Source organism: Corapipo altera, unplaced genomic scaffold (assembly GCF_003945725.1).
Source record: "Corapipo altera isolate COAL_440 unplaced genomic scaffold, ASM394572v1 44, whole genome shotgun sequence".
In the NCBI taxonomy this organism is placed as follows: Eukaryota; Metazoa; Chordata; class Aves; order Passeriformes; family Pipridae; genus Corapipo; species Corapipo altera.
Window position 1 is genome coordinate 8962259 of NW_020884880.1, and position 25228 is coordinate 8987486.

Here is a 25228-nt window from a genome sequence, read left to right on the forward strand (position 1 = left end):
TATTATGCTTATAAATAGGTGTATGAAATATGGAGAAGTGATCCAATAAATAGGTCAATTGATCCTATTCTTCTTATAGATTTACCGTGGGGGAAAACCAGTGCTACTTTGGGCCTAGATAAGAATCAGAGAGTATCCAGTGCAAGCCTAAAGGTTTGTTGCCTAAATAGTTTTGCTGGAGGGGGGCCAAAGACACATTGTATTATTTACACAGTGAATTAGCTTTCCTTATTTGCTCTACTAAATGTGGATAATTATCATTCATTTTAGGTTTTTCAGTATAAATGACACAGATGTCCAGACAGCATATTTATAATTTCACCCCATCTGTGCTAATTTTTCTAAAAATGTCCTTTTAGTACAGCAAGCATCCTGTTTTATCAACAATATCTGAAATGTTGAACAACATTCAAAGATCTGACTAATATTCAGCCCTCATTAAAAGAAAACATATCCATCCCCACCCCATCTCAGTGTCACAGCACAGTTGGAAATTTTCTGGAGTGTCTTGGTTTGTTTTCTTTTCATGGGTTTCTGGGTCCAGCTTCTCCCAGCCCAAGATGTCCAAGGCTGACACAATGATGCTGGAGGGCAACAGACAACAAATCCCCACAGTTTGTGTTCAGGGCATTATGAAGCTAAGTGTATTTATCCATAAAGAAAGAAGTCACAGAAATATGTATGCATTTCTTCTGAAATTAGGGACTTTGCTTTAGAGCCCTTAATTAGAGCCCCTTCTTCTGCACATTGCTGCGTGGAGTGAGATACCTAACTAGAGAATTTTTAAAATCCTCAAACTGTGACTTAGTTTTGTATGGTTCACAGAGGACAAGAGTGTATTATATAGGGACTGCTCTGCTGTCATTGGCTTCTTATGTGCTGTAGGTGGTTGGTTGTCCCCTCTTCTCAAAAATTTCCATGACTTACCACTGCAGAGGCAAGTTTGCATTGGAAAAGACCCCACAGTGCTTGGCATGAAATCTTTTTGAGGTCTGTTTAAATAAAACATCTTAAATTCATCAGCCTTTCTCAGGCTCACCTATACAAATATTGTATATATGTGAAATTTATATAGGAAATTTATGTGGGAAGTAATTAATGGTCATTCAGAAAAAGTATGTTTCTAAATAAAACAACTTGATCATTTTTCATTTTTCCAATTGTGTCACCCAATTCCTGAAAGCCACCACTACAGTTTACAGTTTAATGACCTAGGAAAATAATATTTCCAGAAGCATGGCCATAGGAGCAAAAGAAAATAACCCAGAATCATAAAACAGCTAGGTATTTCGAGTCCCAACCTCAAAAACTTTTTTGCTAAATTTGCAAAAGCAATTGAGAAAATGAGGTCAAGACCTCCAAAGTCAGTCTTATTTAAGAGCAAAACATCAGAGCAGTAGAAGTTCTAAATAGGATAGAGTTTAAAATGGAAACAGTGTTATCAGAATTGAAGGCTTCTGAATACTCTACTACTTAAAGATGTATTTAAATACTTAAAAGTAGCATTAAAGTACACTTCTCAAGAAAAGTAGTATCAAGCTTTATAAGGTAAATTTCTTCTGCAGGTTTTGAGGTTATTTGATCAATTATGTATTCTAGCAGTTCACTAGCACTAACTCCTGTTTCCTTAGGAAGGATTAAAAAAGGGAAGGCATAAGGTAGAGTAGTTCGATCTAGTAAATAATGATTACACATAAATGAAGCAGTAGCAAAGAAAGCACTGACATTTTTCCAACAATTAAGGTTGTACTTGCATGTTTCCAGTGTAATATGAGCACTCACAGAAGAACTCTACTATTCCACAGTCCCTGTGGAATCAGAAGGTTGTAGGAATTCTTCCTCTAGATGTATAAGCAAGTGAACAGCTGATCCTACTGTGGTAAAATAGCACAAACTCTGGAGTTTCTTCATTACTTAAGATCCACATTTCAAAATTATTTAAGTGTTAAGAAAATTGTGCAAGAAGGAACTTATGATTCTCAAAAGCACTCGGAAGGCCAATGACTGCTGACACCTGACTCTGCACCTAAGTTCTTAAGGAACTAAGGGTTTTTAAAACCTTCTCCAAATTTTAATATATTTTCTATGTGTTGCTGTAAGTGAAGTAAAAGTCTCACTTTGGAGAATCAATCTTTTCTTACTAGTTTTTGTATCCTGATACAATTCCTGTATGTTGGTGTTTGTATACCAGCAAGATACCGCTTCTGCTTGATGTGAATGCTAGAAGCATATTGCTGGAAGGGTAAAACTGCTTCCTCCTATAGCATCAAAAAAATCCTTTCTATCAAAAAGTTTTGGTCTGTAACAGAGTCAGAGGAAATTAAAGTAGCCTTTCATTCTGTGTTACAGGAACTTCCTCTGAAGTTTCAGACTACCAGACTAGCAGGCTAAACTCAGCAGCTAAACTTCAATTAACTGTATCTGTTCTATTTGTAGTACAAAGGATATGAACAGCCTACATAGCTTAAAAGAAAGGAGGCTAAATAGAATTTAAAGAGGTACCCTTCATATAGCACTCTCAAAGGAAAGCAGTGGGATCTCTGCTAGTCAGCAGTTTAAGATCATGGCTAATGCAAAGACTTGGCTTGAATTTATACAGGTGTGCTGTCTAGTCAATAAGACGTCCAGGAAGAATTTCTGTAGGAGAGGTTGCTCATAATGTACTCACTTTTTCACTGCTGAAAACAGTGCAAAAGTGAGCAATGAAATTGAGTTTTAGACAGAATTATTAAGTTCATTTTAGAGGAATGTGTGGTTAGCTCAGGGGATTGGTAATAATCTTGAGATCTTCATCACTAGAGCACCAGTTGGAATTTAACCTGGTTGTTGATGCCAATCAAAATATATTGTCCTTGTTACTGTTATCTGTGAAATGACTTTCCAATGTCCTTGGAAGAAAATGCAGAACCTGCAGATGGCACATAAAAATATTAAGATAAAAAAATTTAACATAAGCATAATTGGCCAAAGAATTGAATGACCATTGAGTGAGCATGGTGATTACATTACTACTTGCCTTCTGCAGACTGCCTCAGATGGATTTCTTTACAGGGACACTGGCAGAGAGTGTGGGGAATATCATGTTGCTTGTCTCTCTCAACTAACATAGGTCTCCAAGGTGTAACCTGACATTGAACAGCTATTGAGCTCTCAGTAAAAGAGAAAGGAATTGTTAGAATATCTAGAATCATCAAGAAGTGTGAAACTTCATTTCTCTCAGTGACTTTTCCAAATCCCCTTGAAAACATCTCCAGATTTGAGATTCTGGGGGACTCTGCACCTTTTTGTATCAAGAATGATGTTAAAAGAAGGTTACTGGTCTTCAAGTGGCATTAATGCTTAGTGTACCAAGTATCGTAGTGTTGGACTGTCATCTACCTTCCTTAAGATCATGGCAGAAGTAATCTTTCATGATTTAGAGGCATTTTCTGGTGGTAAATATAGATATGGAAGATAAGGAGAAAGACTTTTTTTCCTTTGGTTAATATACTCCAGAAGGTCAAAAAACCAAGGATAACTCTTGATTCAGAAAGCAGAGGAAAGACTAGTATATAGTCAAAGTGTGAAAGAGGACTCCAGCACTAAAGCTTTAAATTTGTTTCATATTATTAGGACATCACCCACTACCACTAGTGGTTTCAGAAGGCTTTTAATAGTGCCAGAAAGTGGAGGGATTGTGGATGCTAGTTGGTTTTGCTTTATCTAGCAAAATGTTAAAGGTGGCACACATTGGCAAAGTTTCCATTTCAGTCAGTGGAGCTACCCTGTCATCTGGCTCTAGGCAACTAGATATTCACTGATGACACTAGATCTGACACATGATAAATATGCAGTAAATTTTCTGTGTCTTCAGTAACTGAGTAAGGTGGAATTTCACTCCAGGGAAGAATGAGCTAAGATTAACTGCCTATGAGGAAATGTGAAACACTTAGAATTTCTATTAAAACAGGTTAATATGACTATATGGAAAATAATTTTGCTTTGGGAGTGTATTCCAGGCATAGTAGCATGAAAGAAAACTAACATTACGTGTCTTATTGGTAGGGAAGCTCCCCCACATGAATTTTGTCCATAGAAGATACTTACTCATTCCAACTAAAACAATATCCAGTGGATTTTATTGCTTTGGAGGGTAAAGGACTTCTCCCAAACTACTATTTTTCACTAGTTCTCTATTTTTTAGAAGTGCAGGGCTTTCTTTTAGAATAGGAGGAGGAAGGGATTACCTGTATCTGCTGCAAGTGCAACCTCTTACTGTCAGCATTTTGTGAGGAAAATCACTGATGCTGCTAACTTTCAAGTTTCATCTGATACAGGCTAATTCCAAAGATGCATGCCAGCTAAGTTCTCACTAGAAAAGATGAGAACTTTGGCATCATACATTGCCAAACATTTCATTCTTAGAAACAAGATTACATGTAGTAAGTTACAAGATTTTGTACCTTATTGCCATGTAGTAACTGTTATATCCACAGAGATCTGATGAATGTTTCTTAAGAGCAGCATCGTTTGAATTGCATCACCAATAGGATTAATCTCCTTTCTTTTTTTTATGTTTTGTGTTATATGTTAATATATTTTTCAAGACACTTTCAGAATTCATGCAGATCATATATATTCATCTAGATTAAGCACATCCATCTCCATATAGCAATTACCAAATTTTGAAAAAAAATCACATATACTTCTTGGGTGTTCTCATCTCACCTGCTATACCATTTGTTTTCCCTGGTGAAGGATTTCACTGAATACAGTGAAATGTGAGTTTTGCAAACTGCCAAACAGAAATCTCTTTGGCATCTGAATTACATTCACCAGTCAGTTATTCTGAGCCTTACAAGTTCTTGTAGTCTATTCCTTGATTTCACATCATCTGCTTAGTAAAAGACTGATTTAAAGTAGCTCATTCCCACCATTCAGGAATAGTACAAACCACAGATAAGCATGGAGCTAAATAAATAATGATCAGCAGCTACTAGAGGCTGATGATATTACACATGACATTACCGGGGAAGAAAAAACAAACCTGCAAAGGTTTTCCAGGGTGTTAACTTTTTGCCTTTCTTTCTTTTAGGTCAGGAAACTAGGGGAAGGGGAAAAAGAAAAGAAAAAAATTATAAAGTCTTCTTTGCGGTCTGCTTCAATACCTATAAGTGCACTGGAAATTGTAAGACTTGTAATTGCATGGGGTAATCACCTGCAGCTCACAGACTTCTGTCTCAGTAGCAAATCACCTTCCATGCTGAATTTTGAAATTCCATTTGACTGTTAAAGTAGAAGTTAAGGAAAGTTTTGCAGTTGACCTCAATCAGAAGAAGAGACTACCATAATAATTATTGGGTTCTTAAAAGTGTGTGTAAAATTCATCGTTGTTGAAGTACATGTGATATTTTATATTGTTTGGTGTAACCAGAATTTCCCTCCAAATTTCTAAATTCAATGTTCAAGGATGTGTGATCTGTGCTTCTTTCTACGGGTATGTTGAGCTTACAACAAGGCATGCCCATCGAGTTTTGTGCCTGCCACAAGTTACTTTACCTGCTTTGCTCTTATGACTCACATACAGTGCTCATATTAAAATTTCTGCTGATCTTTAAGAGCATATGGACTATACATATTCAGGAGCAAAAGTTTTGGAATTTGTTGTGGCAGGAATATACTAGTTACTCTCATATTAGAGAAATGCATTTTATTTACTTATTTTGTAACCATCTGGCCAATATAAAGACTTTGGTAATACCATGGTTTCTGTGTGATAGAAGTTGAAGAACTGTGTAGATAACCTGAAGATTTCATCTCATCTACATCTGAATGTGCTTCATTTCAGAGCTCAGCTGTTTCAGTTTTTGGCTGCCAGAGGCTGAATCTGAACCTGGATCCAAGTACCAAAAGGACATCTGTCATTCCTGTGCTTAGTTACTCTTCTTGCTTTCCCTGGGTAGAAAAGACAAAAACCTGACAGGCTAAACTGGAATGCTGAGCTTGTATTGATGGCTAGGAACTGAGAATTAGAAGCTGAGTGAAGGGAATGTGGCATGAGTTGGGAAACAGATAAGAGGAAAAAGCCCTTTGGAAAAAAACAAGCATTTGTGATTCAATGTTTGATGTAGACTAACAGCCATAAAACTGCCTTTTCCTGTTCTTGAGTGTGTACTTGAAGTTAGGGCCAATCTTGAGGTATACTTGAAGTTAGGGCCAAATTAAATTTAATTTAATAACCACATTCTATTTAAACATATATCCATGCAGTTGATTAACTTTTTCTCTTACATTCTCTATACCAATTTCCTTCTTAGGAAATAAAATGTTAAGATACTTAGCAGTTAAATAGTAGCAATAACCAAAAAAGCCAATATACTGCCTTAAATGGAATTATTACAGGTGTCAAAGATTTCTATTGAAGAGGCTTTTAAAGCACATCAGTTAGATTCTGTATGAATAAAGAAACATTTTTGAAGGAAAAGATTGTCTCTGCAACAGTTTACAGCTGGCAATTGATCTCTTGTGTTATTTATGGTTTCTTCTTTCCCCTGCATGGTTTTCTACTGAAGAATGTGGCTGTGGTGTGCTAGCCAGTGATTGAAAACTCCTTCAGGAAGTGTGCCTAATAGGGACCATTCTGTGAATGCAATATGAATCTATGATAGTAATCTTGAACTGATTTCAACTATTTGTTAGCAATTTTGGCTGTAAATTAGAAGTCTGTGTAAGATTTAATTCTTTGGAAAACACTGATTTCTTGATGTTTTGCGTATTCTCTATGTATTTTCTTCCTGAAAAAAACCCAAACCAAAGCAAACCAACAAACACACACACACACCCCCCTCAAAAACAAAGGGAAATAAAGTTATATTATACTTCAAGTCCTGATCTTCCATTTCTCCTCTGGAAATCTGTCTATGGAGGCTACGTTGGACATATAATGCTGGCAAGTACCGTTTGGACAGGTTTTCCACTCTTCTCCCTTTCTTTCTGCCTTATGGACAGGACAGAAAGCAAAAGCAGAAGAAATGAAGAATAGCTTACTAGCTGCAAAGGCAAATATGCTATTTTGAAACTATATGACTCAGAGAAGCAAGGGTTTGATATATGTCATATTTTCCATTATAATAAATATAGTGAATTTTATAGGATGGTAAGATTTTATTGAAATATCAAAGAGAGTGTCACCTGTAAGAAGTGTGGCAACCATGTGACTGCTTTCCCGTTGTTATTTGGGGCCATGCTCTCTTTTCTTAGTTTCCTTCAAAGAGAACTGGCAATACAAGGACAGAAGAATGCTGTGTTCAAAAGATGCATCTCAGGAGGAGGCAGACAGCCAAGATGGTTCTTGTTTTGTACCTTTCAGGAAAGCAGTTAGGATTCTTTGGTGGATAGTGAGGTAGCCATAACCTATCTGGTGCTCATCCCACTCCAGATAGGGGATGAAAAGCTGTGCAACTAGGCTTCTCAAGAGCATCCAACCACACTGTGCTCTTTGTCATTCATAAACAAGGTTTCCTTGGGAAAATGGGCCCTAGAGGCACTGTATACCTAAATTGTCCTAGCTGTGAATGTTTTCTAGGAATACCAAGTCTCTCTTTTCTGTGTAATTCTCTGTAGTTTCTCACCCAGTACCAGCAGCTATCAGGAATATGCAATCTTATTTTATTATAGGCACACATCACAGATTTATTCACACAACCCACATTAAAAATGTTTCTGTTTTCTGTTTTTTACTCCCTTGACATAGAAGTATCTTACCAAAGGCAATGGAGCTGTGTCAAAGATTCATTCTGTGCTCTGCAATGACATGAGCTCATTCAGCACTGGTGGCAGTTGATTTGTACTGATGGAGACTTCCTACATGCTGAACACAGGCATAATCTGTATTTGTGCCAGAAATCATTGTTTCCCACCTGTACAGTATAATCTGCTCCTAATGCCTATGACCTATTTTTAAATCTTTGGCTTTATTGTTGCTCATGTGCCGTATTAATAGAAACACTACCAAAATGATCAGTAAAGAGTAAAGAGAACGACCATGTACCTCTCCCCATTTTGTGGTATATTCTTAAAAAAAAAAACAAACCAAACCAAAACACCAAACAGTGGTACAGCTATTTGTTGTGCATGCTTCCTACTCACTAGAAGAAATTATATCTTTCATCATTTAACCACAAAGAACTCTGAATTGTACATACCTTCTACTGTATTTTGCATACCTATCTAAGCAAAAGGTATGTACTCTGTGTCTTCACTTTCAGAGCTGACTGTTCTTTATCTGTAGTTTGCCATCAAAATTGCAAGCAAAAATATAGTGGGAAGGTACTGTCTATAGATGAAAGTGCTTATAAATTAAACATACCATGCAACAGGACTTTCAGATTACAGACCGTTTTTTAAGCTTTAAAAGTATTTTATAATGGTGATGATATTAAGTTGCACACAAAATACACAGAAGTTAGTAAGACACAGCTGTTTGCTAATAGCATAAAAATAACAAATTATAGCAGTTTAATCCAATGAGGGATTAATTATTCTGAAAAGCAAATCGCATGGTGGTTTTCAGAATGGAAACTAACATTAAAAAAGAGTGTCATATAAATAACACCACATTGTAGCATTTCTGACTAAAGGATTATGCAATAGTTACAAAACCTGCAGCACTATCACATTAATAGATTAAACTGGTAATTGAAAGGTGCAGTTTAAAACCCAGAAAGGCATTTCATAGGATCATTTCAAGAGACCGCAAATTCTTATTTATCAATCCAAGTATTAAGATATAGTAGCTGGGAAATTTCCAGTGTAACCAGTCAGGTTTCAGTGTATGTATGTGTGCAAATATATGTGCCCAGATAAGAGAGATTACAAAATGTCAATACGAGAGAGGGTACACTCTCAGTGTGAATAAAATATGGCATCTGCCAATAGTTTTGTCGCTGCCTTGCTCTGCTCTGTCCCCAAAGAGAGAGCAGAGCAGAAAAGAGGCTCCAGCTCATCCATGTGGTATATGTGAGTCCCTCTTTTCTGAACGTGCCAAGTATCATTACTTTAGGGGACTGCCACAGCCTGGAAGGTATTGGCAGACTGACTCTAAGCAGGGCCCTGCTGAGAGCATGGGTCAAAGGGGGTAGGAGAAAGGTTAGGAATTAACATGAAAGGCATAGATTTTCTTTTAAATGCTTTTTATCTGTGTAAATACTCTAAAATCTTTCAGATCTCTGTACATCTGTTTTTTAATGCAATGGGGTTAAATGCATGACTTCCCTCGGTGCCTTTTCACCCATTTAAGTTTTTCTCTCTGAAGTTTTCTACTTTATCATGGATGAGCAAAATAGTGTGAAATGGCTATTGGGCTTAGAGAAGTGCTGTATTGATGAGTACTCTGGTAAGGTTTAGCAGCCAGCTGCAATGGGCCAAAAGATGTGAGTAAAATCTGTACGAATTTCAATGTAAGCAACTTGTGATCCTTTGTTACATATTTAGGATGAAGAGAGACTTAAAAGTCATTGTCCTTTAAGATGTGTAACTCTCACAACAGAAAGATATTGGCAAATGGCACATCAGTATGTGTAAGCAGTTGGCAGACATGGATTATTTCAGTCCAGTTTACTCAAACTTCAAGGTCTGCCGTAGTGCAGTGGTTCATTAGAGCTATCACCTGTACACCAGCAGTTTGTAGTCCTTTTTCATTTCCCTGTCTTATGAAAATCTGTGAAGTTCTCGTGCTCTGTCCCTTCTTCTCCACCTCACCTAAGGGAGCTGTTTCTATTATATGCCACTTATGGATCATGAAAGAAGAAATTATTTCTTTTATTCCTCTGTCTTACCCCATGTGCTGGGTGCATACCATGAAGCCAACTCTAAGCAGGCAAGTACAGGGAGAGGACCACAACCAGAGTCCTAGAAAGACCAAGAACATGAGTTCCAATGCTCTGTCCTTACGTGACTGGTTCCTGCTCTGTACTGCACTGACTTATCCAGCGGGGAATAGCAGAAAAGAGGGTTCAACATGGAAATCGGTATGTCAGTGAGGGAACAGATCTTTGTCTAGCAGACCCCCTCTTCTCCTCTAGTACACAACTCTCAGCAGCCAGCCTCAGCAAAGCAGTTTAGGAGCCCTGTGGCTGTCTGGCTGAGATTTCTTGCCAGATGGTTTTCTTTACTTAGTTTGAAACTAGCTAAAGACTATTGGCTTCGTGTTGATGGCTCTGTCTTTGACAAGCTGCAAGAGTGGTCACTGAAATGGCTTGGAGGTTGTTGCTGGAAGTTGTCAATATCAGTTATCGTGGGCTATTTTTTGATCTGAAGTGGTACTCCTGTGCTGCAGGAGTTCTGCTTAATATAAGAGTGGTTTTATCATTGCTGAATGAAGGCTGTTCCCAAGGCACTGGGCTGTCCAACTTGGCAAGTTTTTAAATAGTGTTCATATGGTGTTAATTGGCTTAATTGTGTTAAATACAGGATTATGTTTTACTAGCTAAGTGTGGGATGTAGGATTCATATTCATCCATGAAAAAATAATTCTTTGCACGCTGTGCTTACACAACTCCTGCTTGTTTCAAAGCTCTCACACTTGCTTCTTGTGGATTCTGATTATACATATCAGTTTAAGGCAATCAGGGCTATCTGTCATTGACTGTATCTCATGTGACTGTCATTTTAAGACTTAAACAACACATGCTGAGAGGGACTTCAGCCCGTGTCTCACCTCCTTTTGTAAAACAAGACCGGGGAGCTCCTCCTTTTCTTCAGGGAGAGGATTATGGCAGCAGATCTGTAACAGTCTGCACCCTGCTTGGGAGGGCTGGCAAGATCTGCTGGGAGAGGAGATGTGCAGCTTATGAGCAGCGTGAAGCAGCTTAGCTCCCTGAGGTGTAGTTTTAAGCTCTTCTTGGATTTAGTAATAATGGTTATACTTGAGCCGTTTTTCTCTAGCTTTCCATACTAACTGTTAACTGGAATATTATGTAAGAGGAAATACTCTATTCTAGTATGATCCAAATAGTTCTTTGTTTTGCAGCTCTTGGCAGAGCCTTACAGTTTGTGTTTCTTAATCCAGCTCTCTCTCTCTATATATATATATAAAATTCAAATGTAAGCTTCAAACAAAGCTGAAGTTACTTTTTCCTTAGTTGCTCTTCTTTGACTGTTTTATGATAGCAAACCTCAATGCTTCTGCAACTTTCGAGTGAATTGTGTGGTTGTAGCATATTTTAGTAGTAACGTAAAATTAAAAGTATAAAAATTACTGTAAGTATAAAAAAATTAAAAGTATAAAAATTAATATAAAATTATATGTAGATTTATAAAAATATAAACGTAAGAAATTTTCAAGAATTTCCCTTTTAAAGATACTTTTCAAATAATATTACTTTCACGTAGATTACTCACTAGAATGGCACACAGAGATGCAGCAGAGTTCATGCTGCGGCCAAAAAAGTGTTTTGAGAAGAAACCTTCATGGGTTTGTGTTTTATTCTAATCTTTTATGGTGCTGCAAGGTACAGATTCCAAAAAGCCTAAGAAAATGGTTAAGAACATACTGTGCTAGCAAATGCAGATATTTCAATGCGTTTATCATTTTACTCAGCAACTCCAGTAGGATGTTGATACTTCTGTACTCAAGAGACTGTGGTCAGTCCCTGGTGCCCAAGGTCGGGCTCAGTCATTTAGCACTAAGTTTCTACTGGTTCAGACTGTGCCTTGGAATATTGGGTAGCCTACTGTGGAAAAGGAAACCCCAGGGAAGGGATGAAAACAGCTCTGCATGTCCATTCCAACGTATACCACTGATTCAGGGACTCTACCAGTGAAGTTTCACAGTGAGAGAGGGCACTAGAGAATGTTCCATAGTCAAAAGTAGTACCTGGAGGTGATGGTGAAGAACTTACGAATTGCATGGGAAGGAGCAAATACGCAGTGTGTGTTCAAAAAACACCAAAAAATCCGAATTTCACTACACGATCTCCTTAAATATGGTTGTGTTTGGGTGGGGTTTCTTTCCACAGTTCCTTTGCTCTTTTTGCTGTCTCTGTTGTGATCTTGTTATTCTTTCAGAAGGTTTCTATGTATTTGAACTTTTTTTTGCTGAAAGTATTGCAGTATGAAATAGGACATAGGTGGTTTAGTTTAAGCAGAAAATAATGAGATGATAGTAATAACTATACATAGAGTGAATTTGTGGAAAGTGGATTCCATTCATTCTGATGGGGTTTTTTTGGAAAGTACAATATATCATCTTAAAATTACTTTAACGTGAAGTCCACTGTATAACATGAAGGAAGAAGTACTTGTTATCTGAGTGATAATAATAAGTGAATGGACAGTCATTTGTCCTGAAATAGTTGCAGATCTGTTTCTTGGAAGAAGGTCAGTTTTGACATTTATTTATGAACAGTAAATTGGAAACTGTTTATAGTATAGTATACTACAATTATCTCAAATTAATAATTTTATTTTAAGCATCTTTTTACTTTACTCTTTTTCAGCAAGTTCATGATAGGATCAGTAAGTCTTGAAAGGTGAACTGCATTGAGGCCTGTCTTTGAAGGTTTTGGAATTTTTTTCCCTCTGGAAACAACACTGTACATACATTATAGAAATCTGTCTTGCTTTCCTGAGTCATGTTTGTGTCTTTCTACCCTTTGTTAATATGATTCTCATTTAGAAACAGGAACTGTGAAATGTGGTGTGGAATAAATAGATCTCTTCTAAATAGACATTGCCAAGAAAGAGCAAAGGAAGTGAATCGTGCAAATTCTTAGAACCTGGTAACGTTTGTTTCAGAAAAAGACATACTTCTCAGGTCCAAGTGGCTTTTGCTTTATAAGTTACTTTTTTTCTCTCTTTACTTTACAAGTTACTTTTTCTCTCTCTTTGTGGTAATGGCAGTGAAGAAAGTTGTGATGGCAGTTGCTGCAGCTGGGAAGTTTCAGAAGGTAGATATTTGAGTGTATCCACCAGCTTATCAAAATTGGAAAATCCAGCATAGTTTTAAGTCTGAGTGGGCACTGCATTGAAGTCTGTGTCACGTGAACCTACCTGGCATTATTGAGATAATCTCATTGTGCTAGCAGTGCTTTGAATGTGGAATCACATGGAACTGAACACACACGGGGAAAACATGCCCTGTTATGTCTTAGCAGAGGCTTTATTTAAACTCCTGGAAAGTTTAGTGGGTAATTTTCCATCTAATCTCCCTCTTTTAATGGAAAAAGTATCAGCAGTCCACACTGAAAAGGCAAATGTAGCTCTGAAGAGGGTTAGTATTGCTCTGAGATCTCAGAAATAATAGAAGAGAGCAGTAGTTTTTCTACATGCTGTGCTCTGGAGTAGTTCCATATTGGCAACCATTTTTCAAGAACCAATGGAATTCTTAACCAAATTTGTGTAGTTTGCAAACAGGGGGTTTCTTGGGGCATTTGGACTGCAGCAGGGAAGTGTCTGCATGTTATCGAGTTGCAGGATTTTCACTCAGTTCTGGAAGTTTGGGACCATTAGCTAGATTTCTGATTGATTGTCAAGATTTTGGATGTGTCTTCAGATAGTTGTGAAAGGCTATCACTGGATGAAACTTGTAAGATGATGTTTCTGTGGATTTTATTGAGGGTTTGATTGGCATAAGGGACAAAGTTTATTGATTTTTTTTTTTGTTTGGATGGTTTGGTTTGGTTGGGGGTTTTTTTGTTATTTCACTTATTGTAATATAAAACTGTATGTCTATATATGTATGCTGTGTCCTTTGGCTGACATCAGCCAAAATCAAAAGGAATCAAAATATCCTGTTTGTCAGACATAATTTTCGTCAAAAATTACACTTTTCAATAAGCTGTATTTCAAGTGCATAGCAGCAAAAATTATGTCAGATGGTTCAAAAAAAGGTTTTCAAATGATCCCTAATAATTTTCTTGTTAAATGTTCACTTTAACAGTTTGCCCCTGTCAACAGAAAGTGAAATCCCACCCAATAGCATCTGGCCACACATGAGGCCACAATAACACGCTGTCAGGATAAGAGGATTTGCACAAAATTGTATCATAAATGACATAAGGCCATATGTATGTAATTGTTTACTAACAATGAATCCTTGGTCTCCTTGTTCCAAGGAGTGCAGGATCTACAGTTGTTCTGCCTTGTAACCCCAAGTCATGAAACTTTGTGTAATTTCATTTCCATACCTTTTTAGAGGTGGGTGCTAAATAGAGCAGGGCACTGTCTGATGTCAACCTCCTTGTAGTTCGTGGTAAGATCTCAGCAACTTCATTCCAGTCTGCAACTGCTCTCTTCTTTATCAGAATGTCCTCTAAGATGAGGTGGAGCAAGCTCTACAAAAGGTGGTGCAAATCCTGAAAATGTATGAATAAAGAATATAATGGGGAGTGACATTTGTTAGCTGTCCCATTTTTTAAAGGAAGATCATATGCCAGTTTTTTATCATCTCTGGTGTGGAAGTTGAACCATTCATTTTACCTGTATTCAAAAGGCATTTTAACATGAAGCACTTTCACATGTGTGTTGACCATCCACTTCAGGGGTTTTTTTTGTCTGGCAGATGTAGGTGTGATTGGAAATTAAGTGGAATTTTGTGGGTGCATAAGTAAGCTCTTTCTGAACTCAGAGCTAGTCATTGGTCATTTTGGGACTCTGAGTTGTGGAGAAGGTGAAAGGTAATAGTAACGGGTATCAGCTTTTCTTTGTGGTGTTTCATCAGGTTCATAGTTCTCAATTGACAGAATATACTGACATAGTTGGAGTGAAATCAGTGACATCTTCATTGGCTCCATTTCCAGACATTTTTTCCTGCAGGTGGGCTGACTCTTGATCATTCTCTCCTTATTTATTCTGTTTCCAGACCCTAGTATTTCTGTCCTTTCTGTCCACAATGATGAGTAGCTAGTTGTTGCGTTGATTTTGTGTTAGTTCTAGGAAGGGCGTTTTATGTTGGTGAGTAGGGTTAAGTCAGCTTCATGCAGTATATTCATCACCTTCAGTTCCTAGGACATTGTGTGAAATATTTTTTATGGATATTACCATGGTCTCAGCATTAATTTAATTAATTAATCATTGCAGTCTGCAGAGAGAGTGCTGGGCCAAGGTTGGTGACAGGGAAATCCATAACAGGATAGAAATTTCAGTTTAGGTATGCTCTATCAGATTAAGGGGAAAAAACCAAACAGAAGAACATCTAAAAATTAGTATAAATAACTTCATTCACCAAAATAAATTCCTGTTTCTTAGCAGCATAACTCTAAGAAAGTGTGCATGGCACAAATATAAAAAGCCATGGGAAGTGAAAGAGTCAGGAAGAATTTTTACATTTCTGAGAAAAAAACCCAAGTTATACTGAACAGAAGAACCTCATAAGGGATGCTGCTGCTGCAACTGAAATGCTTTGTTGAAAATCTGGGGATCCAGCCTTCTGCGGTGCCTTGATGAGGAGGTTTCAGGCTAGATTCCAGTTTGTCTCATGTTAAAGTAAACATGTTATTGACTTCTTTATGGTAACAAGCTCTCTCTGTGCTTTGCCTTAAAATTAGTAGTACAGCTTTTCCATGACAAACCTTAAATTAGTTGTACTGCCTTTTTCTCCCAGTCCTTAATATGCAATGCCTGATGCAATAATTCCATAACATATTGTTAATGCTGTCTCATTGATCACAAAGAGTTTTGCTTAGAGTGCAGAACCAGAACACTTACTTTCATGTTGCGTCTTGTATTGCAGAATTTTAGCTTGTAATGATGTTTCCAGACAGGTTCAAAAGCTCACTCAACAGGACTAAATGTTCTTCTTATTGCAGTGTGCTGAGAGTTGTTCATCTTAGATCTGGTGAGAGGGAACTTCTACTCTGAATGATTAATGTGTTAAGTGGGGGGTAGGGGTTTCAATATGACTAGGATTTATTTAAATGATTAGGCTGAGATTCTCAAAGGACCCAGAGAGTTTCTTAAAGAGTGATTTTGAGTGCTTGACTCCATTAGTCTAGTGTCCATGTTCCAGGTGTGACCTGTGGATTTCTAAAACTTGAGTTTGAAATTTGAGAAGAGTTCCCACTGATTTTTGTAGACTTCTTAATAGAATATTTTGTTTCTGACAAAGCTTACTTGAGAAAGACTCCCTCATTTGAAACTGAAGAAATACCCACTGGCTTACTTGCTGCGTATCAGATGAGATGAAGAGAGAAACAACCAACCCACTAGTAAGAAATGGACCTACTGAAATGTGGAAAACCAAAAATGGGTAATAACTTTTGAATTTCCAGTTTTCTGAACTGCACTTGCTAAGTGGCATCAGAATTGTGTAGAATTTTTCAATGTCTGTTGTTTCTTTTAACCTGAATTTCTTAGAAGTGTTTCATTAGTTTCTGGAATATTACAGAACACAGAGCCATTTTTTCAGTATTTATTTAGACTAATAATGACAGAAAATATCTCAAGCTAATGTACTGAGAAAGTTTCCATCATTTTAATAATTTCTGTAGTTTGCTTTTCCTGTGCTTAAAATTTACAAAGGCAAATGTTTGGCAGAGTGAGGAGAAATGTCTGTTTCTTTCCTGTGCTCGCCATCATCATTTGTTGACTAAGGTGACTGAACCATAAATAGACTGAAGAAAGCCTGTTGTATTTACAACAGGTAAAAAGACTTATGAGTACAGTAGTGTCTTGAACTCAAATAAGGAAAAAGTAGCAGGTTGGGTAAAAATATGAATATCATTCTTATTATGTCAAATATTATATTTTTATTCCTTAAAATCTTATTGATCTGAAGTCATACAAGAAAAGTATACTAGTAAGAATTTTGTTAGTGAGCATTTGAAGCAAAAGTGGTGATTTTCTTATCCCAATTAACAGAATCCCAATTAATCTTTATTTTCATCATGTTTGGTATCCACATATATCTGGATTAAACTGTGGGTTTTTTTAGTGATTTCTTCCCTTCTCAAGTGCTTCTTCTGTTCATTCTGATTTTGTAGTTGTCCTGAAAAAAACAGATTTACTCCCTCTGGTGGTTGAAACCAAGTCTCTGCATTCCAAAGAGAGCCTTTCAGAGATCTCTTCATTCTGGAGAGCAGAAATCATGAATAGTATTTACTAAGTTTAGTGTTACGTCATTATAAAAAACACAGAAATAGTTTTCCGTACTCTCATACTGAGTGTAGTGTCAGTAGTAAGTTGGTATTGCTATCTGAAATCTTTTGAATTTAAAGCAGATTTTAACAGCACTTTTTCAAGAAATAAAAGTAGATCATCAAAATAAAGTAAACACAGATATGGACACAATAGGATTGATATAATTTACAGTGGTGAAAAGTGAAAAAATTGTAAAGGTGGAATTTATATAGGTAGTGTAATAGTGATGATGCTAAGTATGTCACAAAAGTACATGAACAAGATGTTTTATACCTAGTTTGGGATTTTTTTTCAGCTCAAAAACATTATTTGATTTTAAAAGTAAACATCTAAGAGTTTGCCTTTGCCAAGACACTCTTTTGTTATAAAAATGAAGACTTCTGCAATATTTGGATTACAGCTGTGAACCTAAGATGTCTGTCTCCTTTTTTCAAATAGTTGTTCCAAATCCCAAATAACAGACTATGAGAGAGAGACTTTTTGTGATTAATAAATGCAAATAATTATGGTTTGGATCGACATTTTACAAAACCACAACTGTCTTCACATTAATGAGACAAAAATACAAGAAAACACCCTGGAATATTGACATTTCCTTGCTTGTGATTTCATAATACTTTTTGTATATTTTAAGTAATCTCTTTTATTGGAGTGCCTGCCTTATGTAATGTTTTAGTAGTGGAAACCAGGCCATCTGCATGGTAGACAAGGTTGTTCCCTGAAAGACATACTTTGTCTGCAGCAGAAGATAAATTAGATGAAGGCATTTAAAACCTTCACAACCCTTTCATCAAGCTGAGAAAGAACTTCCTCAGTAACTCCTCCTTACTTTTGTAGAGCAGCCCATCTTCTCTGCCTATTGATGGTCATTATCCATTTAACTTTGGGGCTTGCCTGCTACATAATGTCCCCATCAGGTCTATTACCTTTGTTTGTCCCTTTTTGTATTCTGCTGTGCCTGATTCAATTCTGCAGTCTAATAAACCCTTCCTTTCTTTTGCTGTACATCGTCAGATTAGCTCAGTTGGTTAGAGCATGGTGCTAATAATTCCAAGGTCGTGGGTTTGATCCCTGTGTGGACCTTTCACTTCAGAGTTAGGACTTGATGATCCTTGTGGGTCCCTTCCAGCTCAGAATATTATGTGATTCATCCTGTGATTCTCCCATGAACTGTGATTGACTGTTAGGACCATATATTTCCTGTTCATTTTCCCTGCCTTACCCACAGTGTTTTCTCTATGCGTGTTGTCAACACTTCTGCTGCTGGGTATCAGTGATCCAGCAGGTGGACTTCTGAAAAATGGCAAACCAGTGATTTAGTATTATCCTTTCTTTTTATTTCAGTCACTATGCAAATAGGCTAGGTGTTTTATGTGAGCAGAGGAAGCTAGACTCCTGAGTATGCTGCAGTTCAAGGCAACATGGTACAAAGAGGAGCAGAATAGGAAAAATATATAATACAAACAAATGCATCTTTGCTAATAAACATCTACAATTGTTAATTTTGCATAGAATATATAAGAGTTTTATTTCTGAGCTGTAACAGTAAGTAGTATTGTGTTGCCACTTTCTGACTGGCATCTTATTTACTCTGTCATTAGAAAGATTCTTTAAAAGGTATTATCCTTCTGTTGGATTTCTCCCCTCAACCAGAGGAGATTTCAGTGTAGTCCTCCCTTTTTCTGTGCTTGGGATTAACATCATTTTTAGCCCCATATTTGTCAAAGTTCAGGATGTTCCATAAATATTTATTAAAAACTTTGTAATAATAGATGATATTTTTTTATTTCCTGATTGATTTTGTGAAGAAGTTACATGCTAGTTTTTACTAGGCAGTAAAAAGGAGAAAAAAAAACCCCTCTAATTATTGTAGCATCTTGGGAAGCACATACTGCTACAAAAAAACCCCAAAACTAACAAACTGGAAAATACTATTTTCAATGTGTTTTTGCCTAAAAAACAAAGTTGCCAACCGGTCCTTGAAAGATTTGCCCTATATCTTGCCTTCCAAGGGTTTCACTTGGAGCATTGTCTGTCACACCCCTGAAATAGCAAACTTATTTGGGGTCACTGGTTCAGCAAACCTCCAGCCACTGTCTAATTTACCTGGAGTATGATGCCCTGTGATACTTCAGGATGTACCTACTGGCGTGCCCAAATGGTAGCTGTTTTGATACTCTCACTTCAAGGAAAACCTTTTTCGCCTCTCCTCTATCTCTCTGTGTCATCACCTTGAGACTAGAATAGTCATAGCCCCACTACTGGGAATTATTCAGTGGTCGTAAACTCAACATTGTCACCAATGTACCTGCACCCTTCACAGATGGAGAAGAGATGAAAGAAAGGGAAGTTAAAATCCTATGTTCTGGATGTATTCTGTAGCGGTGATGAGGCCAAAGGTCTCTAGAACCCCTCATGGTACCCTTTCAGTCATCCTGAGCAACCTGGGGGACTTTATTCACCGTCTTTTAATGTAGAATGATACCAACACAATTGAAAGCATGTTACCTTTCTCATGTGTATGTAGCATCAATCATTTATATGTGTTTTAAAAAGGGAGAAGAGAGGAATCTGTTGTATCATGTCTACTCCACTGTTTTTCTTAGCATTTCAGGTTATGGTACAAGAATTACATAAGTATGCAAGTACACACACACACATACATCACACATGCTTTCAATTTAATTAATTAATTTTAAGGCTGTATCGAACTGATTAGAAGATAGTGATAAGTTGCTACCTGCTGACTTGGAGAGATTGTACCTACTGAGTTCTGCAACCATTACGTAGTGCTGCCACTAAATCAAATTTGACTTGACACCTTCAATGTGTTCTCACTGACAGTGGTACTGATCTGTGCACAGAAGATCCACTATCAAAAGAATGCTATTTTAAATTCTTCCCTGACATTTTTTCGTGCATGGATTCAATGTGGAGAGCACATTATTGATTAATTGACTAACTTGATGCGATAATTAACACCGATTTATTATCATTATTTAATAGTATCATCAGTATGTTGTAGTCTTTAGAACTGAAAACAAAGTTACATAGAAATTCTCCATTTTTAAATATATGTGCATTTATATTTGTCCTGTTTTTATCTTGCCTGCAGCAGTAGTACCCAGACCTTAGGATATTTATTTTCCTTATACCAAAAAGGCATTTTCTGGAAAGTGAAAATATGCCTGTGTGCTGATGGGTGTAGGGAACGTGTATGTAAGAGTTCTCCTAGGTGAAATATAAATAAAGTAACTCAGAAAGCCAAATAAAACTCAGCTTGGATTTCTTGATAACAGATCATCCCAGGTTTGAGGTTAAAAGTGTTTTCACGTTCTGATGTGATTTATTGGCTGTATTTGCCTTTATTTCTATGACAAAAGTGGTTGGCCTGATATTTGCGTGAACTCTGGCAGGATTATAAGTGGAACTTTTGCTTGTGTACTCAGTATACAAGAAACAGTGATAACAAATTCAATGGCATTTATGTTTGTGTTTGTTATGACTGTTTGACTCAAAAGTCTATTTTGAGAGAAGGAATCTGATTTTAGTAAATCAATATAATAAAGCCTTTGATTTTTTACAAAAACCAGCTAGCTGTAACTTCAGTATTGGTATTTCCAGGCCTCTCACTGATATTTTAGAAGTTTGTGGTTGTTTGAGCTTCCTTTCCAGGCCCTGGGGAAATAAGAGTATGGTAAATCAAAGCCCAGATCACTGTTTGCATTTATTTTACTTCTCATTATGCCATGTATGCAAACACTTAAAAGAAATAGAGAAAAGGTATAATCATGATAAGATCCTTTTTACAGAACAAAGGGGAATACATTTCTAGTTTAATTTATTACACTTCTCCTTAGTACTATAAACTTGAGTGGCTCATGAAATTTGACAGTTCCCTTACACTTCTAATTCAGTGATAGTACTTTTTAAAATAATTACTACCTCTTGAGGGATAATCCCAGAAAATAACTGGAAAGCATTTTTTCTGATCTGAAATGTGTCTTAATTTCTTGTCCTTTCCAAATGAGGAAGTTAAAAAGTACAAACTGCAGTTGAGTACTTAACTGCCATAAAAAGTCATCGTGTTACCTTTGAAATAAATTTTCCATTTGCATTTACTGTTTTCTTTCTGCTTTCCTTGCCTGTGACAACCAAAATCCAGTGTATGATTGAGGATATATAATGAATCAAAATATTTAATAACATTCAGTGAAATCTAAGTGACAATTTTTTCATCTTGATGCACTCTATAGCGTATTGTGAGAGTGGAGGAAAAACCTCTGCTGATTTTAAGTATTGCAGAAAAAGTTTTGTAAGTATCATCTTAAATCTGGATGCTTTTTCCCTGTGCTAAAATGAGATGCTCTCAAGGCTGATTTCTTTCATCCCTGTTCTCTTGAGAGAGGCTCTGCATCAAGCTTCTCAGGTGGCATAAGGAAGGTTTGCATATATTGAAGTTAACAGAGGGATGACAGATTATGCCAGCTGAGAATTGAGGTACAAGATTCTAGCTACCAGAGCTGAAATGATAAAAGCATCCCATGGGAGGTAACCTAACCTTTCACAGTTTATTGATCATCTGACTTGTACTTCTGATGTCACTAGTTATTCTTACGATTTCAGCTTCTCTCTTGTGCCGTCTGCCACGCAGGTCTTGCTGTGGCACAGCTTCCCCCAGAAAGCTACCAGACACCTTTCCTCTGGGGAACAGGCTCCAGATTAGGACATTTTCTGCAGTCTTGAACACTGAACAATTGCTGTAGCAGTTTTTCATCCAGTCTTCGTCCTCTTTAGTCATGGCTATTCAAAACCACTTTGCTCGCTTAATTTCCCAGCATCCTCACAACGGACACATAGCTCCTCTGTTAGCTCTTTATTAACACTGTGGCCTCACTGCCACCTTTATCAGTGTGCCAGGGCTGCTCTTAGATTTCAGAGTGAACAGTGCCCCTCTGATGCTGCTTATCAGTGCAGAAAGCTCAGAAATTTTGACTCCTTTCCCTGATGTTCATCCTGTGCTCGTGTCTTATTGCGTGGCCAGTCCTTTCCTGTCCCATCTCCTGCCAGTTACTTGGTGTCTCACATGACTGCCAAAGTTTCGCTCTTACCCTCTGTTTCTTAATCCTGCAACTTCCAGCCTGCTATGGTATTTCATTTTTTCAGTATTTTCAAAGATTTTTTTCAATCTGTTTCAAAGACAATTACAGTGAATGAGTTGGCACATAAACCTGGTTAAAAAATTCTAGGTTTAAACTGACGAGTAAATTTAAAGGATTATCTTCATTGATTATCTTTATTCCCACAATTTAGAGCTCTTTTCTATAAGTTCTTTAGAGCTCTGATTATGTCATGACTGACTTATGGCTAATCCTGCAAAAAGGAAGAGTTTTCACTTTCTTTGAAAGAAGAGGCCAAATGGAGGCAGTTTCTTTTGCACTAAAATTTGCAAAATTTTTCTGGTTTTTCATTTTATGAAAAGCATATGAAATCTATGAGAAGTACTGTACAAGTTAATAATGACTTTAGGTGGACTCTGTTTTGTAGAGCAAAGTTGGAAAGAGTATAAACAGCTCTCTCATTCTCTCTTTTCTTTGTAATACTTCACCACGATGATGTCTGGGGTAAGGTATGGCCATTTCTAGGCAGAGTGGTTCTTCTAGGTTTTTCTTGGGTTTTGTGTGTTTTCAGGAATATGTTTTTATTGCCTATTACTGAAATTGCTAGTTGGAGGAGCTTGTGACATGTAGTTCTAATTTAGCATTCTGACTTTTGTAGTACTTCTTGTTCACTTCATAAAACTTAACTTCTTCTCCAGTAAAATTCTGCCTTGGATAACCAAGGCAGGAGAAGGAGCTCACCAGCCCTGTTTCTCTGTCCAGCCTTCCTTACTGTCCCAGCCCAACAGCATAACTGAGACATTCCTTTGGGAAAAGGTTAACTTCGATTCCTGCAGTCCCAGCAATTTCACACAGTTCCTCTTCTGCAACAATCATAAATGTACTTGACAAGATGGTCTGATAAGGAAGTCTACTAGGATTCTTCTTCATTGCATCTCAAATCAGGAATGATGACTGTTCAGCTGATGGCAGCGTTGCTTGTTTAGGTTCCTGCTTTTAAAGATGGCATAAATGTCTGCCAAGAAAGGTAACTGCCAACAAAAAAAGAAGACTGCCCCTCTTAGGAGATGGTAAGAAAGCGGACTGCTTTATTTTCTGATATTTTCCTTTAGCATTTCTGATTTGGAAGATCTGTGTTTCTAATACATCAGGAATTGAAACCAGTCACCAGAAAAAAAGCTTGAACTGCCATTTCTTAGTGGAAGACTTAACAGTTGTTCAGTGTTCCCATTTTAAGGAATAGTTTCAAAAAGCAAAGCCTGAGGGTTAAAACAAGCTCTTTTACCTCTTTTTACATATGATCCAAGAATCTAAGTCACTCAGCAAACATACCATTCTGCAAGTGTCTTATTTTCTTTCCACAGAATTTCAAAAGCCCTGTGGGAAGTGCCATTTATGGAATATAATTGATATGGATGCTCTTCTGAGACTATTTTTGTTGTTATGTTTCAAGATAAAAGCAATCGAGTATTTATAGGAAAAATAAATACATATGCCTTTTGCAATGTGTTGTAGCTGAAAATTAAATATTTTTCTACTCAAATTTTGGCATATTTCCTGGAATCACTGAGCTTTCAGTAACATTTTTAGTTAATATTCTGCAGCCTACTGTTGTATTCACTGCAGCTGACGTGAGCTCAGAGAGTTTGTCTTTATTTAACCTTCGAGAGGAATCCCAGGCTTGCTCTGTAGTCAGCAGAGCTGTTGGGAACGATCTGCTCTGGACCACAGTGGAAAGAGTATGGACAGGGTCCCACTCTGAATCATGTCCACTACAACCTTACTCCACTGGTGATACTGAAAATCCTGCAAAACAAGTGAAGTGAAGTTAGTCTTTGTCAAACTGATTAATATTTTCTGTCATTGTCCATCCCTTTCCTTCTCTGTGTAATACCTCGATGAATCCTGTTGCTTAAGTCCTTCATCGCGCTGATTCTCGTGATATTTGAAGTTGAGGGCACTGATTAGGACAATTTTTTTACCTGTAAAATACATATATCTGTGTAGAGGGTGTGAAAAAACATATAAAACTCCAATGAGAGTAAACATTCTGTATCACCTTTGCTCTCTGGAGACAATTGCATTGGGAGGGGCAGGGAGGAAGATACTTCAGCTAAAAGTCAGAGCTTTTAAAGCTGCTGATTCTGATTCTCTGCTCCATTACACATTTTTCACACTGATGTACTTTCACAGGTCTGCTTCATCTCATTCTTGTTAGCTACTAACAAGTAAGAAGAATCTAAATGACTTTTGGCATTAGGACAGAGGAACAGAGAACAGCAAACCTTTCAGTTTGATTGGTAATCTTACAGTTACTTGTTTATAATAATTTAACTGATGAGGTTGACTAATACCCAGCTAATTATTACTAAGTACAGTTTTAAGATAGTAATTACCCTCAAAAGTTAGTATTTCCTATGTTAGCCTTTAGTATTGGAGGTAACCTTAATGTTAGCAATATTTGTGCCAGGAAATAATTCCTTGCCTTTATTTACCAGTAAATAATGGCACTGAAATTACATGAAATATTATGTATTGATTTCTCTGGATTCAAGTCTCTATAACTACCTTATGTCATTAGTGTTTGTTTTCCCCCCACATGAAGGAACAAGGTTAAGGCCAACTTGATGAAGTAGCACCACTCCAGTTGGTTAAGGCCAGCTTGATGAAGTAGCACCACTCCAGTGCTAGATTAATTATTTGAGTGTGTGAAAATTCTTGAAAATGTGTAGCTTATCAAACTGAACCTGGTTTCAGTTGTAGATTTTACTAATAGTGGAAGGAAATTTCCATTGTTAGAAAAATCTGGAGGCCTCCTCTCATACTGGTTTCTCTGAAAATGAAGAAGTGGGATGCTGGTCCATGATAGAATGTATAATCAGCCTGAATCACAGTGAAGATATGTAGGGGTTGATTTACAGCCAGTATCTGCAAAGTGAGCTGCAGGGCTTAGTTTGCAAACACTATTGTGAACCAAACCCTGCGGGGTTCAG

At 37.1% G+C, this 25228-nt stretch overlaps 1 protein-coding gene across 16 annotated transcripts in view; it reads left to right on the forward strand.

Moving 5' to 3' along the window:
* The window catches only part of HDAC9 (histone deacetylase 9), a 456848-nt gene that overhangs the window by 207298 nt on the left and 224322 nt on the right, over nt 1-25228 (forward strand). The window lies entirely within an intron of this gene.